Genomic DNA, 18,266 nt, shown 5'->3' on the forward strand with positions numbered 1-18,266 from the left:
TTATATATAAGATGAACTCTTAAGCTTCATTATAGAGAGGCTGCAATAAAACATTGAAGAACTTTTAAATCCCCACAGAAGATTGTTTTACATGTTCAGACATAAAAATCATCTCATTGAAACCCATCAAAACACAGAGAAAATTAGTTTTGCTGATATTTATCCAGTGGAAGACTAATTTATTATCATTTTATTACAATATAGTCATACCCAGAGAAAGACACTTAACTTATTTTATCCTTTGTTAAAATATGACTCTGTTCCTCTCACAAATATATATCACTTAAAATTTTACCTTTCTCTCTAATGTATATGTCACATCGCTTTTAGGGAAAGAGGAAAGATCAGTCTCTTTAATCCCATCTCTGTTTGAATTTTCCTTTCATATATACCAGTATACATAAACTACTGATTCCAGCTCCATGGAAATAAGGATTAGGAGATGAAAGTAAAATCAACAGATAGGTCAAATATTTCAGTAGAAATCATTTGCTTACCAGATCCACAGGAGAATCAGGTATCAGATTATTCAGAGTGTTAAGTAGGCTCTAACAGAGAACGCATGAAGCAATTTTAAATATAAATAAGTGACCTAGTAGAATCATTTGTTATTTAGCAGCTGTAGATAAAATGGATATTGTGGGGACTTGGGAATAGACCAGAAGTCGTCTTCCAGTGGGATTTATTAAACAACAAAGATGGCATTATTTGGTTCACAACAGGAAAATATTTCAAGAGTCTTATGAGAATTTACAATGATTGTTTCACCTGGACCTGAATGATTCAGGGAATAGATGTTTGGAAAATCATCATTTAACAAGTAGCAGGAAATCACAAGTCAGTGAATTTTAGGAAGCACTCTTGGTCACCTAAACCTGTTCCAGAGGCAGAGGCTAATAAACTACAAAAACATTCACTTCTGCTTCAAGTGATTTAAGTTTCTTTGGAGATATTGAACACTTAAAAAATAAATAAATAACACCCATAATAAAAGTTAGTGAAAAAACTTCAGCCAAATAAGTTAATACTCAACCACTACTCATAGAGCATGAATAAACTGGATAAAGAATAATTTATGTTATACTTAATAAAGAAAGAAAGAGCTCATGCATGAGAAATGTTATGAATATGACCTAGTGAAAACTAAAATTCTGATTGGTGGGAAAAAATTGCATGTGAGGAATAAAACAGTGTAACTTATTTGCAGTTAGTGGGTTGGAAGAGCAATAATGCTAACCTAAAATGTAATTTAATGTCAAAGACAATAAAAAGCATTGTAGTAATGAAAGGATATGATGATTGAAAATTGCATTTTATAAGAATTTATCCATATATTTGGCAAGGGAGAAATATAAAGCAAGGGACTATTAACTAAAATAGGTATAAGGAGATCTCTTTGACCAAGGTACCAGAAATGTGGTTGTCATCACTAAAATAAGAATTCCAAGTAACTCCTGTGAAATAGTTATTTATTGAATAATAACAACATAATTATTATCTAATGTAAGTTTCTATGGTATATTACATTTTGCAATCAAAATTGGCTATCAAAATTGGTACAGATTCTTGCATCAGATGAAAGATGAATTTCAGACCATGTCCAACCAGATCATTGGAAGAAGTGATGATATTAGTAGTCACATTGATGACCCAGAGAAAACATTGCAGACATTATGTCACAGATTGGAGTGGAAGAGCTAGAAAGTAGAAGGAAGACACCTACCACACAGAAGCATTGAAGGTTAATAATTTACACTGAAATCTGGAACACCATTTTTATAAACCAACAGAACAATTAATGGCTTTTTCCAACTAATTGCTATGTGTAGACAGGTTTTATATTATAACCAATGTGCTGTTCTTATCACATACTGTATAGTTATAGAATGTTTTTCCCTTTCAGTTTAAACTGTTCAAAGATAATATAAAGGTAATAATATTCAAAGATATTATTCCCTATTCATGGGTTGGGAAAAATTAACATTGTTAAAAATGGTCATCTTACCCAAAACAACATACAGATTCAATGTAATTCCTCTCAAGACTTCAATGGACTTCTTCAAATAAATTTACAAACATTACTGAAATTTCTGTGGCACTACTACAAAAGATTCTAAATAACCAAAGCATTCCTGACAAAAAAGAAGAGTGGTGGAATCACACCCCAGTCTTCAAACTATCATATAAAACTATAGTTATTAAAACAGTATGGTACTGGGACAAAAAGAGACACAGACCAATGAAATAGAATGAGAATCCAGACATAAATTCACATCAACATGGACAGTAAATCTGTGACAAAGGAGCCAACAGTATACATAGGAGAAAGTCTGTTCAAAAAACAGTGCTAGAACAAATAGACATCCACATGCAAAAGAATGAAATGAGACCACATTCTCACCCAATATGAAAAATTAACATGAAATGGATTAAAGACTTGCATGTAATATCTGAAATCATAAATACATAGAAGAAAATATAGGCAAACATTCCCCAAAACTGTCTTCAATTATGTCTTTGTGGATTCATCTCTAACAGCAAGAATAACAAGAGAATGTAAACAATTGAGTCTACATCAAACTAAAAAGCTTCTTCACAGTGAAAGAAACTATAAAAATGAAAAGACATCCTAATCCTACTGAATGGTAGAAAATGTTCGCACACCACATATCTGAGAAGGGGCTGATATCCACGATCTATAAGAAATTCACTCAACTCAACAAAAAGAAAAAAACAACCCAATCAAAAAAATTGCAGTAGAACTAAATAGACACTTTTCCAAAGGACACATACAGAGGGAAACAGGCACATGAAAAAATATTCATCATCATTTATCATCAGGGAAATGCAATTAGATATTATCTCATACCTGTGAAGATAGTCCATATCAAAAGGTCTAGAAACAAGTATTGGCAAGGAGATAGAGAAAAAGTAACCATTGTACACTATTGGTAGGAATGCACACTGGTACAGCCTTTATGGAATGTGGTATATATACATAATGGAACATTACTCAGCAATTAAAAAAAAGAAATTCTTGCCATTTGCAACAACATGGAAATGCAAGGGCTAATGCTAAATGAAGTCAGAAGGAAAAAGACAAATATCCGATGATTTCATTGATATGTGGCTTGTAAAGTAACAAAACAAAGGGTCAATCAAAACTAATCCGATAACACTAGAAGTCTGTAGAATTCAGGTTACCAGAGGGATAGAAGGAGGATGGAGATCAAAGTGTGGAAGAGAACCAGTGGACTAAGGTGGAGGACTATGGGTGCCTTGGTGGTATGTATGGTGTGGTGAAGTGCGTCTAGGAAATGTGATGTGGTACCTCTGGATCACAATGTGTAAATCAATGTTACTTCAATAAAAAAAGTTTCAATAGGAAAAATTCTGGCCACAGACACTCAGGGAATTCCTAGAAAAAAATAATACCCAACAGCCAAAAAAAACTAGGCAAAATATTTAACTTCGTAATGGCCAGGAAAGTGCATATTATAATAAAAATCTATGCCATTTCCCCCATCAGATTGATCAAAATTTAAAAGAATAAAAATGGTATTATTGATGAATGAAAACCATTACTTGGTTAAAAACAAACCTATTCTCTGACAAGGGGAAGAAACATATAACTTATAAGGGAAAACTAATCAAGTTAACTTCAGACTTCTCCGAAGAAACATTACAAGCAAGAAGAGAATGGAGTAACATATTCAGCAAACTTCAACACAGCAAATGCCAACCAAGAATATTTTATGCTGCAAAGCTCTCCTTCTTCTACGAAGAAAAAATAGGGACCTTTTCAGACAAACAGAAACTCCAGAAATTCATTACTAAACCCCCACCCAAAAAAATTCTACAAGAAGTCCTAAAGCCAAAACCAACAGAGGAATGAACAAGAAGAACAGAATAGGGACTCCCGGTGGTGCAGTGGTTAAGCGTTGGGTTGCAAAACTGCCCGCAGCCTCTGCAGCACTGGCTCGATCCCTGGCTGCTGGCGAGGGTCCCACATTGCACGCAGACCTCTCCTGCTGCCCGCTGCTCCCCTCAGCACTGTGCTTTGTCAGTCTGCCTGCTCTGTTCTCCCCTCTGGCTCTGGTGAATTCGCTCACCCTCCTGTGCTTCTGACTGTACCCAATGCTTGTATAAATAAATAAATAAATAAATAAATAAATAAATCTTAAAAAAAAAAAAACAGAATAAAGCAAGGACTAAAATCACAAAAAAAGACAAAATGGCAAATACAGAAGCCAACATATCAATATTAACTCTAAATGTAAATGGATTAAACTCATCAATAAAAAGACAGAGTAGCAGGCTGGATTAAAAAACAAAATCTAACCTTCTGCTATCTCCAGGAAACTCATTTAACCACAAAAGATAAACATGGACTGAAAGTAAAAGGTTGGTGCCGGGGACCAGCCTCTGGCAAAATGTCGTGTCAGGGGTTCCTGAAAGGATCAGATGGCCTAGGCAACCTGTAAGGGGCTGAAACTTAAGGGCTGAGGGAAGGGGATGAGATAGAATGAGAAGACACTGACACTTGGTGAGGTGGTAGTATCTTCTGCCGAGAGACTCAGCAGGTCTTTATTTATTCATTTTTAGTAATCAGGAAAAAAAATGCATTATCATGTGTAAAGCAGAGACAATCAGTGTATTTTATTCCCATGGACTACTGGCTTCTACAGGTTTCAGCTAGATGGTAGCCATCAAGGTTAATAGATAAAAAACCAAACCTGACACTAAAACTTATTATTTCAGCTAGACAATTACTTAAGACAGTGGATAGCCGCCAGTACATCCCTATCAGCTAAAGCCTAAGCATCAAAAGACTATTCTATTCATATGGCCTTCAGCCGGAGACCAGCTGCTACTCAGCTATCAGAACTTTTTTTTTTTTTTTTAAGTTACTTTTTTTTAATTTAATTTTATTTTTTTTAGAGGAGAACTCTTGGTTTTTTGTTTATTTATTTATTTATACAAGCACTGGGTATAGTCAGAAGCACGGGAGGGTGAGAGAATTCACTAGAGCCAGAGCGGGGAGCAGAGCAGGCAGAAGGACTGAAGTACACTGCTGAGGGGAGCAGCGGGCAGCAGGAGAGGTCTGCGGGCCATGTGGGACCCTCTCGCCAGGCGGCCGGGGATTGAACTGGTGCTGCAGAGGCTGCGGGCAGCTTCGCAACCCAGCACTCAACCGCTGCGCCACCGGGGAGGCCCTATCAGAACTTTTTCTACCTAGAAACTCCTTAACACAGTTAACTTCATATAAAACTTTCCTAGGAAACTTCTAAGTAAAAAGTAACTTCTAAAAAAGTAACGAAGGAGGGCCTCCCCTGTGGCGCAGCGGTTGAGTGCTGGGCTGCGAAGCTGCCCGCAGCCTCAGCAGCACTGGTTCGATCCCGGCTGCTCCCCGGCCACCAGAGGAGGGTCCCACATGGCGTGCAGACCTCTCCTGCTGCCCGCTGCTCCCCTCAGCAGTGTACTTTGGTCCTTCTGCCTGCTCTGCTCCCCGCTCTGGCTCTGGTGAATTCTCTCACGCTCCCGCGCTTCTGACTGTACCCAGTGCTTGTATGAATAAATAAATAAATCTTTAAGGAAAAAAAAAAAGTAACGAAGGACTTACTATAATAGTTGTGCTGGATTGCTTGTCAGGCATGCACAACAAACCATCTCCCATTGTCAAGTGGGCCAAATTGTTTAATAACTAATTTCTTTTTTTTTAAATTTAATAACTAATTTCTATATAGATAATTTTCCGTGCCATCCACCCAGAGTCTGCTGACACGTACAATCCACTGCCCAATATACTCTCTAATAAATTTTTCTCTCTCTATGACCAAAAACAGAAAGCAAAGGGATGCCAGATCTTCAGCCCCATGGTGTGAGGCCCTTTTTCTTCTCTGCTTGTCAGTATCCTATCTGGCTGGGGCAACAAGACCCCCTGCAGCAGGTTGAAAAACAATTCTACAAGCAAATGGACCAAAAAAGAAGGCAGGAACAGCCATAATTACATCAGATGAAATAGACTTCAAATTAAAAAAGGTAAAAAGAGACATAGACTGACACTACACTATGATCAAGGGAACAATACATCAGGAAGATATAACACTCATCAACACATACTCATCAAATGAAGGGGCACCAAAATATATTAGACAATTATTATCAGCTCTGAAAACAGACATTAAAGAAAATACATATATAGTGGGAGACTTCAACACCCCACTCACACCAATGGACAGATCAAGTAGACAAAAAATAAACAAAGACACTAGAACCCTAAATAAAGACATAGATGCCAGGAGGCCCCCCACATCGCCCAAGTGTCCCGAGGCCTCCTTCTGCCGCTGGGGTGTGCTGGGGGCGCGGCGCAGCCGGGAGGGGCTGTCCTGGAGGTGAGGGGCAGTCACGAGGACACCCAGGCCCCCGCGCTCCTCCCAGCCTGAAACTTGCAGGGGGGCATCAGGGGAGGGCGGAGCGGAGCACCGCCAGCCGCCTGGTCACTCACGGCCTCTCTCTGTGCCCCCAGACCTGCCTGCTCTGGACGCCGCGTTCCCCCAGGCCGGAGCTCCGTGGAGGAAGGCGCCAGGCCCGGTGCCGAGGACTCCCAGGTAAGGGGACTCCCCCCTCTCCGCGGATGCCCGCCCTGGAACCCCACCCCGTCTGCCCAGGGCTGGCCCAGGAGGCCACGGCAGAGTAGCGGCCCCCCGCCCGTAGCCCCTCATCTCTGCACCCGGCCGTCCCTCGCCCATCACCGCCACCCGGCCGTCCACTCCCCCGCCCCCCTCACCCCAACCTCGTGCTCCCGCGTGCCCCCCAAGTGTGGATCCAGTTTGTCCTTCATCAGCCGCCCACTCAAGGGCTCTCAGCCCGCCCACGGCCCGCTCACCCACTCACCCGGGCACCCTTGCTAACTGGTGAGGCGCCGCCAAGCACGTCCTTAAGACTGTCTTGGGGCCACAAGCCCTGGGTGTGAGGCGGGGACGGGCTGCCCTCAGGCGCGTGTCCACCCCCTACCCCCGAGGCCACGGCCGCTTGCCCAGTGCAGGCGTCCCCCGCCTCTTGCTCGACCCGACTCTGATGGTTCAAGTCAGAAAGGGACTTGGGGGCGAGGAAAGGCCGGCCCCGGGGGTGCGGACGGAGATGACTCCAGGGGGCAGCTCCGGGCCATAGGCTTGTTCTGGGGCCTCCCGGAGAGGCCAGAGCAGGTGGGGGGCGGGGTGGGGGAGTGCAAGTGGAAGTGTGGGTGCCGCGGGCTGGAGGAGGGAGGGGGTGGAGGGGCTGATGGGTGTGGGTCTCCTTGGCGCTGAAACGATGGCCTTTGCTGCAGGAGGGCCGCAGGGGTCCAGGTGACGAGGGTTGTCCTGGCTGCTGCTTGCACGGCCCCTCGATGCCTCCTGTGCACGTCGGGGGGAGGGGCACAGGGGAGATGGGGACCGAGGTGGCTCTGCGAGGAGCGAGGGCTGGACGAGGTGGAGGGAGAGGGCCAGGGCCATTACCTCTGAGCTCTGAGGGATGAGCGGCCCCAGCGCACCCCACCCCGCACAGGAGGGTGCGGCAGAGTCAGTGCTGGCCCCCAGTGAGGTTTGGTCACAGGCTCTGTCCACCGGCCCATGGCACAGCCACCCCCTGTGGGTGCCCCCCTTCCAAGAAATGGGGTGGGGATCTGTGGCTGTCCCAGGTGGGGTGGGTTCTTCGTGGGTTCAGGCAGCTGGAAAGAGAATCTCGGAGCCTGATGTCACTTCACCTGTCACCCAGTCGCGTCCTCTTACAGCTGAAATCGCAACAGCTCAGCACGTGCCAGGCCTAGCTATCCCTGAGCCTAAAGCCCTCCTCCTGCAAGTGCCCCCCCAACCGTTGTCACACCCCCTTTTGTCTCAAGGTTTCCTGGAGTGGCCCAGAGTGTCCCAGCAGATGACCATCATCCTGGTGGTCTGTGTGCTCTTCCTGTTCCTGGTGTTGACCAGGATGCCCATGGTGCTTTTCCTCTGACCACCGCACCGCCGCCGAGGGTTCTGCATGTCTGCGAGGAAGTGACTGGGCTAGCAGCAGGAGAGGCCACTGAGGCTGACCAAGTGCCCTCCCAACATCCATCGGAACATTTGCTGCATTTAACCTTTTGGTGAGGCCTTGCACCCATGTCCCTGAACGAAGTCATTGTCAATGCAAATGTTTTCTATCCCACTGGAAGGGGGGTAGGGATTCGCTGGTGCCCCTGGCTGGAGGTGCAGCCTGACCTCGCAGAAGGTGGACAGAGATAGCTTGGGGAGTGGACAGTGCTAGTAGCTTCCTGACCTGTGATATGTCTCCAGATACTGAACCCCCGTCTTGAGAGTTTCTGGAGGAGTCTCGTGTCTGTTGAGTTTGCTGTCACAGCGGAGGACTAACTCACCCTTTTATCTGCTTGTTAAGAACCTGTACATTGACATTGCAAAGAGGCTGCTGTTGAGGGATCATGTCCTGGAGAGAGGGAGGGCTAACTCTTGGCTCCCATGTATCCGCTGCAATTTTTTATTCATCCTTATGGTGGATTTTGTTGCTAAAAAATCCTCCCACTCAGCCGTTCCCATTATTGCCTTAATTTTACCATTACCCTTCCCCTTTTGGTTCATTTGTAAGCATTTTTGACCTGTTTATTCTTGCTTTTTCCAAAGAAACATCATCAGGATTGATTTATATCCATTTCCCTCCAGCTTTGCAATTTGTTTCCCATTATTAGGTCTTGTTTTTGTAAAAATTTTCTACTCCTTGTGTCAATATTTAGGTCGAATCCTTTGTGTTCTCTTACTACAAATTATACAGTAGTTGAACCAGCCTTGGTAGCTCCTTTAAGTTGGATGCTGGGCGTTTGTCACACCATCCTGTTTCTAACTCGCAATGACTAGACTTAAAAAGTCATTTTCTTGATTCCCAGCTCTGTGAAGGGACTGTGGCCTCTCAGCTGCTTTCCCAAGCTTTCTGGAAGCCATGGCTGCAGCCTGCCTGCATCACGACCAGTGTGTGTGTGTCTCGTGGACATTTTAGGCCGATTTTCCGTTTGTAGAATTCCAGGTTCGCCTTATATACACCGTGTACCCCTTATTTTGGCCCGCCCTTGTCCTGACTCCACGAAGGTTATGGGAAAACCTGCGAGAATGAGTATTTTTCTAATCACACCAAAACCAAATAAATGGTGAAACGGAGTCCCTTCATGTCGCTTGACCAGGATTCCAAGGCCTTTTCCTGGTTTGCCAGAGAAATGAGGACATGCAAGTCTGAAATGGGGGGGTTCTCTCCCCGTGGCGCTTCTGGGGAGTGCACCCCAACAAGAAGAGGCATCTTCAGGGAAAGGACACAAATCTGAATGGGGGCGCTGTATTCCCATCACCCTCCGACCCACGCCCTGTCCCCATCCCGTCCCGTCTCGTCCCATCCCGTCCCATCCCATCCCATCCCATCCCAACCATTCCGCCCCGTCTCGTCCCATCCCGTCCCATCCCATCCCATCCCATCCATCCCATCCCAACCATTCCGCCGTCTCGTCCCATCCCGTCCCATCCCATCCCAACCATTCCGCAACACCATCTGTGGCAGGCAAGAATGAGCCATCTGGTCAACCCGGCTGTAGGGCTTGGGCCGGCCAACTGGTCGACCTCAACAGGGCATAGCAGCAGCAGGAGGCCCCTCCTCCCCCGCTGGAATCCAGCGGGGGGAGGAGGGACCCACGACCCAGGCGGCCCCATCTGGATCCCAGACCGAGCACACCCCACCCCGGAGGGGCGTTGTAGGACATCCTGGTACATAAGCCCGGCCCAGAGGCTGTACCACCCCTGACTTGCAGCAACCAGGATGGCCTAAGAGGCCAGAGCACTAATTCCAAGGGGCAGGCCTCCTGGACCCTGGAGGAGGAAAAGAGCAGACTGCTGGCCGAGGCAGCACTAGAGCTGCGGGAGCAGAACACACAGCAGGAGCAGATCCTGGCCATCGCCAAGCAACTGGCTGTGCTGCGGGGACAGGAGCCCAGAAGAGGTAGAGGCTGGGGAACAGACTCCTATTTGTGTCCATTGGGCCGGCCATCCACCTTCCCCTCCAAACCAAGCTCTGCAAAATGGCTGCGCTTCCTGTCAGGTGCTGGTGGGTCCTGTGCCTGTGGGGATGGGACTTCAGGCAAGCAACCACCAAAACAAGGGGGGGTGATTAGGAGCTACATCTGACCCTTATTGTAACAAGCTTGTGCCAAACTTGGACTCCTTCACAGAGCATAGTCACACACCCCTGGCTTGAGAGTCTCCAAGGGGGTAAACAAACCAAACTGTTCATGAGTGAAGCAGGAAGGCACACAGGGGGCAGATGGAAGGAACACACTTCCCTGGACTCACCACCGGTATGGGAAAGAGATGCAGGAGCACTGTGGGGGCCCTCTTTGCCCTGGGCAGAGCACCCACCATTTTAACTGAGCTGAAGCCCAAACCACAGCCTCAAGCACCCAAAAGTACACAGCTTCAAAGGGCAAGGAGCACTGACAGCAAACAGGGACAGCTGAGAGCCAACATCTACACTGCCCCTCAAACTAGCCCCCACAGCCTGAAGAGCAGAGTCCCCACACACAGAAGCATCTGACAGCAGACAGGACAGAGAGCACCCAAGGCTGCCACAGAGGAAGCAGAGCCCACCAGCACCCATGGTGACAAAACAGCACATTATAAGGCCAGAAAACCACAGCACCCAGGGCTGGGACAAAGCTGTAGGCACCAACCCTGCCACCATTGACCAACACTCCAAGCCACTGTGGGAGAGAACCTAATGTGGGGGCATTATTTAGGGAGGGGAGCAGCCATGTAGGACAAAGCCCACTTCTGGCAGCAGTGACCACTGCAGCAAGGTGAGCCAGCTAAACCTTCCTTGGCCAGCTCTAGCACAACCTACTGCCCCTCCCCACTCAAGTGCTACAACAACCCCATGGTGGGGCCCCACACTCAGCCAACATGAGCCATGTACCCACCAGGTATAAGTCAGAGGGACTGACCTGCTTCAGCCCACAAAGCTCCACACATTGCAGCACCCAACCCACAACCAACCCCACAGAGTTGCAAAGGCACCAGCTACAAGCCCCATCATGGGGAAAGCACTGCCAACAACTACTCAAGTCAGCCACACATCAGCCTGATGCCCAGAGGCCACACACACCATAGGCCCCCCCACAGGCCTCTGGTTACCATCACTGCCACACACCCTGCTGGTACCACCAACAAGGGCCAGGGCAGCCAGAGCTCAGTGACAAGACACTGCCCCAGGGCCTGCTAGCTCTTCATGCCCCACAGGGCCTACAATACAAGAGCACCCATCTCTTGTATTGCCCCTCACACCACCACATAAAGGCCTCCAAAGGTGGCACTTTCATTCCAAAAGCTAGAGAACCAGTCCTGTGTGCTGGAGCACCAGTTCCAATTCAAAGTGACTCTCACAGCATTCAGGGAACACTCCCCAAGACCCAACTCTGGGCTCTCCCAAACTACAACCAGGGGTATCCAATGCCCCAGGGGTAGCAGGTACTGGGCACAAGCCCAACTCACCTAGGACCCCCACACCAATGGGGAGTAGACCATAAAGAGCCACACAAGTCCTTCACTTCCTTTGGCAAGCAGGTCAGTGACCACCTAACTGTCCAGCCTCTGCTCCAGACAAGCATTTTTGGGATGCACTCAAGGGGCTCCACAGGCTCTGTATTCCCAGAAGACAAACATGTTAGAGTCAAGGAGCAGGTACTGGGAGGAATCGGACCTTCAAGGGCAAGGCACATGGTGAGAAAAAGGCCGGGAAGCAGCCAGGCCCGCTGTACTTAGGAAGATGGTCCCGTAAAGTTTGCACCGTCCCACACAAGGTTCAGGCAGCACCTAATCCCCGACGCTTCCATAGCCGCCACACTCATTAAAGGGGGCACGAGCAACCCCAGGAAGCCCGCATATTACTGCGGGGTTCTCAATTCCAGTAGCAGTGGGCGTGCAGGAACACACCGGGAGCACCACTGACAGAAGGCGCACAGAATCTTGCGAACAAGGGCACAGCACCCCAAAACGCATTTCTCAGAAAAGCGCGATCACACCACCAACGACATGGGGGACGAGATACAGGCCCTCCGGACACGCCTGCTTCCTCGCGACCACACAACCCCCAGGTTCGGGGCAAAGGAGCACAGCCTCGCGCACAGCGCCCCACCGGCTCCAGAGAGCCAACTGCCCACACTTGGTGCACTGTTACTGGAAACACGGCTCCACACCCGCTGGCGCATCTTCTGGGGTTTGGGCACAAGACACAAGCTCAGACGTTAGTGGGGGGCCCCGCCCCGCCCAGTGAGTGGGCGACACGCCACAGCCAACGGGAATCAGGTTGTGCAGCCCCTTGAAAAGTCGATAGAGCGGAGCCTAAGCGTGACTAAAGGCCTGTCAGTAGGGGATGACGAACCCCCTTTTTCTGGTATTTGGGTGTGAAAGCATGTCATGAGCGACGTGTCTAGCAGCCCCGACGGCACAAGTGCACCCCGTAACCAAGAACTGCGTTCTGAGAAGCCTCAAGGAGACTTTTACCTCCCGCCCGGCCGCGTGGCCAAGTGAGCCGAGACAAAAGAAGCACATTTTTGTTAGTTTCTCGAAGCCGTTTCTCCTGCAGAGAGTGCTTTATTTTTTTTTCTGCGGCGCGCTCTCTTGGGTGAAGACAACCTCATCCCATAAAACAGCGAAAACACGCCCGCGTGGAGCCCAAAGATCAACAAACTTGCTCGCGCGCTAACGAGGCACTCGAGAGACCCCGACACACAGACCTCGGGAGCGCAGCCGCGGACTAGAGGATGCGCGAGCACAGCGCGGAGAGAGGAACCACCTATAATCTGGCGGTAAAAAGCGCAGATTTCGGGCCAGAAAAATCCCGGCGCCCAGGAGCGGGGCTGAGCCACAGGCCCCCGCGGGCCTCTGGAGCAGCGACCAGGCCTCCGGACCGCCGCGCGACCCCTTTCCCACCGCGCCGGGGCGCACCGGGGCCTCTGGTCGACCTCGGGCGCGCGGGGGGGTGGGGGTGGTGCGGTGAGAGGTGGGACCGGCTGGGGGCCGTCCAGCCTCGGCCGTCCGACGGGGGAGCTCTCCGCGCCTTGCGCGCTGCTGGTCCGGTTCTCCGCCGCGGCCATCCCCGAGAGCGGCTCCGACAGGATCCCGCTGGAAACCCGCGTCAAGCGGCTCCTGGATCCCGGGATCCGGCCCCAGGCTCGCGGCTCCGCCCCAGTCGTCCAGCTTCAACACGCGGCGCCGACCCCAATTCGCGGCCCCCGGCCATGGCCTTTCTGGGGGTTCCTCGCACCAGGTTCTCGGCCCGGCTCAGCCTCCCCCGCCCAGCCGGCGGCTCCAGGTTCGCGACTGGCCCCCTCGGCCTCCTCAACCGCGGCTGCTAGCCCGGTTCCATGTCCAGGGCCCCCAGGCTCGCGGACACCGGCCCTGACCCGGACCCCGCGACTTGGGCCAACAGCGGCGGCACCTCCGGCCTTCGGGCACGGCAGGGGCAGGAGCGGGGCTGGATCCTGGTCGTTCATACCACACTGGGCACCACCATGGCCCTCCCTCCCCCCGGAGCGGGACGTGGGCTCGGGGCAGCCGCTGCCTCCCCTGGGGTACCCGGCCCGGCAGATGTGCGCTTCGCACTGGGCAGCGTCCCGCGGGCTGCGCACGTCCCCGAGCAGGTCAGGGTCCAGGCGGGCTGGTGGCCCCGGGCGGGCTGGGCGCCCCAGGCTCCGGGTGGGCTGCGGGACTAACGGGTGGGCTGAGCGTTCCGGGCGAGCTGGAAGACCTGGGTGGGCTGAGGGTCCCGGTGGGCTGCGGGAGGAGGCGCGGACCCCGCGGAGAGCTGGTCGACCGGTGGAGCGCGTAGCCCCAACCTGTGTCTGCGAGCGCGCTGACCGCCTCCCCCAGAAGCCTGCGCTCACAATCTCCTGGCGTCGGACGCTGCGCGCACAGCCCGTCCCACCGGCTCGTTCTGACCACGCACTCCGGCCTCCCGGAACCGCGCGCCGGGTGCCGCAGCCAAATCCGCTCCCTTCGCGGGCGGGCGTTCGGGCGGCAGGCGCCGTCTACGCGGCCGCCACGGGGCCCGCCGCCTGCCTGGCTCCGCCTCGCGCGCGGGTCTAGCGGGTCCGGGCGGCCGCGCTCCCAGGGAGACGCCGAGATCGGGCGGCGGAAGCGAGGTGGTGGGGTCGGCGCGCGCGCGCCGGCTTGAGCCGCCCTCTGCGCCCTCCGGTCCCGCCGGCGTCCGCTCGGCTCTGCTTGGCTGGGGGATGCCAGGACCCTCCTCCGACGCTGAACCTCGTAGCTGCGCCTAAGGTCCAGGGGCGGCTCCGCGGCGGGGTGGCTCCTCCGGCCCTCCCAGCTGGCTCAGGAGCGGCAGGGAAGGCGCGCTCGCGGCCCGGCCCAGCACACTGGGTCTGAGAGCACAGGAGCCTGCGGAAGGCCCAGGAAGTTCTGCGTCACCAAGGGCGGTGACAGGCTGGAAGGGGGAGAAAGGGCGACTGTGGGCCGCAACGTGCCCGTCTGTGTTTGCGTTTGTCCGTCGGGTTGACCGGCGCAGACCCGCCGGTGCCGATGTGAGAAAAACACCCCGGTAAGGAGCTTCATGTGGAAGCCGAAGTGAGGGGCAGCCGGAGAGAAGAAAAGCCCCTTCACTTATCGGGAGAGGGCGCGGACTTCCTGCGGGGAAGGCCTGGCTCTCGCCTGAGTGAAATCTGCCCCTGGAAACTGGGGTCTCATTTCACTCATTCAACCACCCAGCTGGCATTTCCTGAGCACCCACTGTGTGCAGAGGGAGGGGCGGGGAAATGTGGGCCAGAGGGAAGAGCTGGACTGCGTGGTTATGACCCTGAGCTCCGTGGCTGGGTGCCTTCAGCTGAATAGTCCAGCACAGCATTTCTAAAGGACCTAGTGTGTGCTGAGACCTAGATGGTGTCTGCGGCCCTAGGAGAAAACTGTGCATTGTCTCTTACCTTCGAGGACTCTAGGGTGGATGCTGGGTGAACTTGCATTCAGCTGCGGGGGATGGGGGGGCTTCGTGAGAACCTACCTTGTGCCAATGGCCGTGCACAGGAAAAACCAGGACGCTTGGTTTCTGACTTGGAGGGCCCCCCAGGGCTAGTGCTGTAGATGCTCACCATTCATCCGTTCACTCCAGGACTCATTCTTCCTGAGGACCCACTGTGTGCTGAAGCCCAGGTGACATCCAGAGTACAGGGGAGATTCACAACCCACAATTCCTGACCTGCTGGGCACCAGGGCCAGGACAGGGCTTTCCCCACTTACTCATTTCCCCAGATGTTTTCTGAGGACCTACTGTGTGCCAGGGCCAGTGCAGGTGATGCCAGGCCAGAAGCAAAAAGTCCAACAGTGCCTGAGCTGAGCTGAGCTGAGAGGCCTCCCAGGTATGGGCTCTCCTCGTCCAGTTATACACCTGCAGATCACTTGTGCTTATTTTCAAATAAATCATGTTTTTCAAACTTTTGGGGGGTAGAACAAGGAAACCTGAGTATGGACTGGACAAGGATATGAAGAGATTCACTCTGTTGGGATGACGCTGCGGCTGTTTAAGAGCTGATTTTGCTTATACACGCAAGCGAAGGTATTTACCGGTGAAGCAAGGTAATTTATTTCCAGATAAATTTGGAAACATACATTTTCATGACCTATTTCAAAAGCAGTTATCTATTATAAAGCCTAGTAAACTCTTGTTTTTCTTGGTGTTGTTTAAAGTGTCAAAGGTATTGGCTTAGGGAATGCACCATGCTTTATACTTTTCGGTATAATTGGAAAATCTCATTGGTATTTTTAAAACGTGGGATTTTTGTGTGGACCTGTTGTCCTAGACACAGGGCCGTTGACATTGTACCCAAACTGTGGGCACCTCGGGGTACGCCGTTTGTAGGGTGTAAGAGAATGAACGTGGCCGCCTGTGTGGGGGCACATTCAGGCAAATGAGCGAATATTCACACGAACCCTCACTTACCGGGACTTACCCGGAAATAGGGCAGAGGCGGCCAGGGGACCACAGACAGTGGTGCCTGGAGAGCCCCTGGGAGGATTCTGGGGGGGCTCGGTATTTCTGGGGGTACTTAGTACCTGGTGGGGACTCGGTCCCTGGGGGAGGGGTGGCTGGTTATGTTTTTGACTTCAGAAGTTGCCCACCACGTGGACGTGACTGGTGAGATGATGTTGGGGGTCCTGCTGTGATTATGGCGCCAAGGGAGGCCGCGGCGGACCTGCGCCCAGTGGGCCACGCGGTGCTGCGGCAGCGGGGCGCCCCGAAAGCGGCGGCTTCTGGAGGACCCGGGTCCGCATCCCCGCACCCACCCCCCACCCCGCGGCCGCGCTGTCTCCGCCCTCCAGCTCCCGGGGCTGGGGTGCCGGCGCGGCCAGTCTCTCCGCTGCAGAGTCCGGCGGGGCCGCAGCCCGTGCGTCCTGCTCCCGGCGGCTCCGCCGCAGTCTCGGTTCCGGACCTGCAGGACAGAAAAGGGAAACCCGAGCCGGTGCCCTTTATCCCGGGAGCAGCGGCTCCGTGCGGAGCTGGCGGAGCGGGGGCGCACGCGGGGCAGCAGGGGCCAGGCCGGGGCGGGGCTTCGAGGGGAGCGCGGAGCGGGCCAGGCCAGGGCGGCGCAGGGCAGCAGCGGCCACGCGGGGCGAGGGTCAGATCGCGCAGGGGCTCGGGCACAGGCCGGGTGTGGCCCGCGCCCTCGGGCGGCACCCCTCTCCTCCCGGGGGGCGCAGCGGGCGTCTGGGAGAGGACGGGTGGGTGGGCAGGGGAGGGGAGGGGCCGGCGCGGGGGTCGCCTCGCTTCTGCACCGCGAGGGAACAGACGCGCACTCGGCGCAGCCGCGCCCTCCCAGTCCGGGTCCCGCTCCGGGGGCTTTGGGCGGCCTAAGCCGGACGCGGCGAGTTCGGGCCGCTTCTCCTCGGCCCCGAGACCCCCGTCCCGCCGTGGCGCGGGTGGGCGACACGTCCGGGAGGCGTCCTCAGCCTGGAACTACAACTCCCAGAAGGCGCTGCGCCCGCCGGCGTCGTCGAGACTACAACTCCCAGAGGCCCGAGGAGGGCTGGGGGCGGGGCGTGCCCGCGGGGGCGGGGCCGGCGCGAGCGCCAGAGAGGCTGAGTCGCTGACCCCAGGTCACACAGCGGCCCGCGGCGCCCTCAGCCCGACGGGCGCGGCTCGGGCGCGTCCCAGCTGCTCCGTCCAGCCCTCGCCGGTCACCTCGCGGGCTCGGCCGATCCCCCACCGCCGTGACGAACGATTCCCCGCAAACGTCTGGGGCGCCCCAGTTCGAAAACGGTAACGGTGACAGACCCCGTGCCGCGCCCCTGACGTCCGCAGCCCCGCAAGCTCGTCTCGCCGCCAGCGCGGCCCCGAGGAGGGCAGAACTGGGGCGCCGCCGGGTCTCCGGAGGGAGAAGGGCCCCGGGGCGGCAGGGAGGGAGCCATCTGGTGCGCAGCGCCCTCTCGCCCCCGCCCCTCCTCCCCCTCGCCGCCGTGGGGTGTGTCCGCGGGGCCGGGGCGGCGCCTTCGGGAACCGGCCCCACGCGGGGGAGGCGGCTGCGCCCCGGCGGCCCGGCCGCGCCTGGGAGCCAGCGGGGCGGGCGCCGCGCCGAGAAGCGTCTTCCCTGGAGAGCCCCGGTGTCGCTCGCGGGGCGTCCGCTGTGGCCGAGGCCCACCGCCATGGCGGGGTCGCCCTCAGAGACGGGCTGACGAGACACGGGCGCGGCCGCCGGCGCCTTCCAGACCGAGTCCACTCGGGGGGCCGGAGCCCGAGCAAGTACGCGGGACCCCCGCCCCGTCTCAGGAGGGCGGCCAGGAGGGGAGCGAGGAGGGCCGAGAAGGGCAGCGGGGGGCGCGGGCTCTCGGCACAGTCACCAAGGCATGTTGGGGCGCGGAGAGGCGCGGGGGCCCCTGATGAACCGCGGCAGCTCGCGCCCCAGACGCGCCAAGGGCGGGCCGGTCAGGCTCCCGGGCCCGGGCGGGCGCTGCGTTGGGGACGAAGGAGCAGCCGCGCCCTCAGCCGAGCTTTCCGGGGCCAAAGCAGGGGGGCGGGGGCGGGTGAGGGTTCTGGGAGGCTCGTGGCCCCCTGAGCCCGGAAGGCAGGGGAGCCCCTCCCCGGAGACCCGCCCTGGCGCAGGGGTCCTGGACGCCGAGGACCGCGCTGGGCAGGACTCGCTCCCCCGGACGCGGCTCCGTGGGCGTGAAAGGGACGCGATCCCCTGAGACCGGCACCCGCCC

At 54.1% G+C, this 18,266-nt stretch overlaps 1 protein-coding gene across 4 annotated transcripts in view; it reads left to right on the forward strand.

Moving 5' to 3' along the window:
- Positions 1-18,266, forward strand: part of THSD4 (thrombospondin type 1 domain containing 4) — a 594,279-nt gene that overhangs the window by 527,325 nt on the left and 48,688 nt on the right. The window lies entirely within an intron of this gene.

This window comes from Talpa occidentalis, unplaced genomic scaffold (genome assembly GCF_014898055.3).
Source record: "Talpa occidentalis isolate TD23 unplaced genomic scaffold, MPIMG_talOcc4v2.1 talOcc4.11, whole genome shotgun sequence".
NCBI lineage: Eukaryota > Metazoa > Chordata > Mammalia > Eulipotyphla > Talpidae > Talpa > Talpa occidentalis.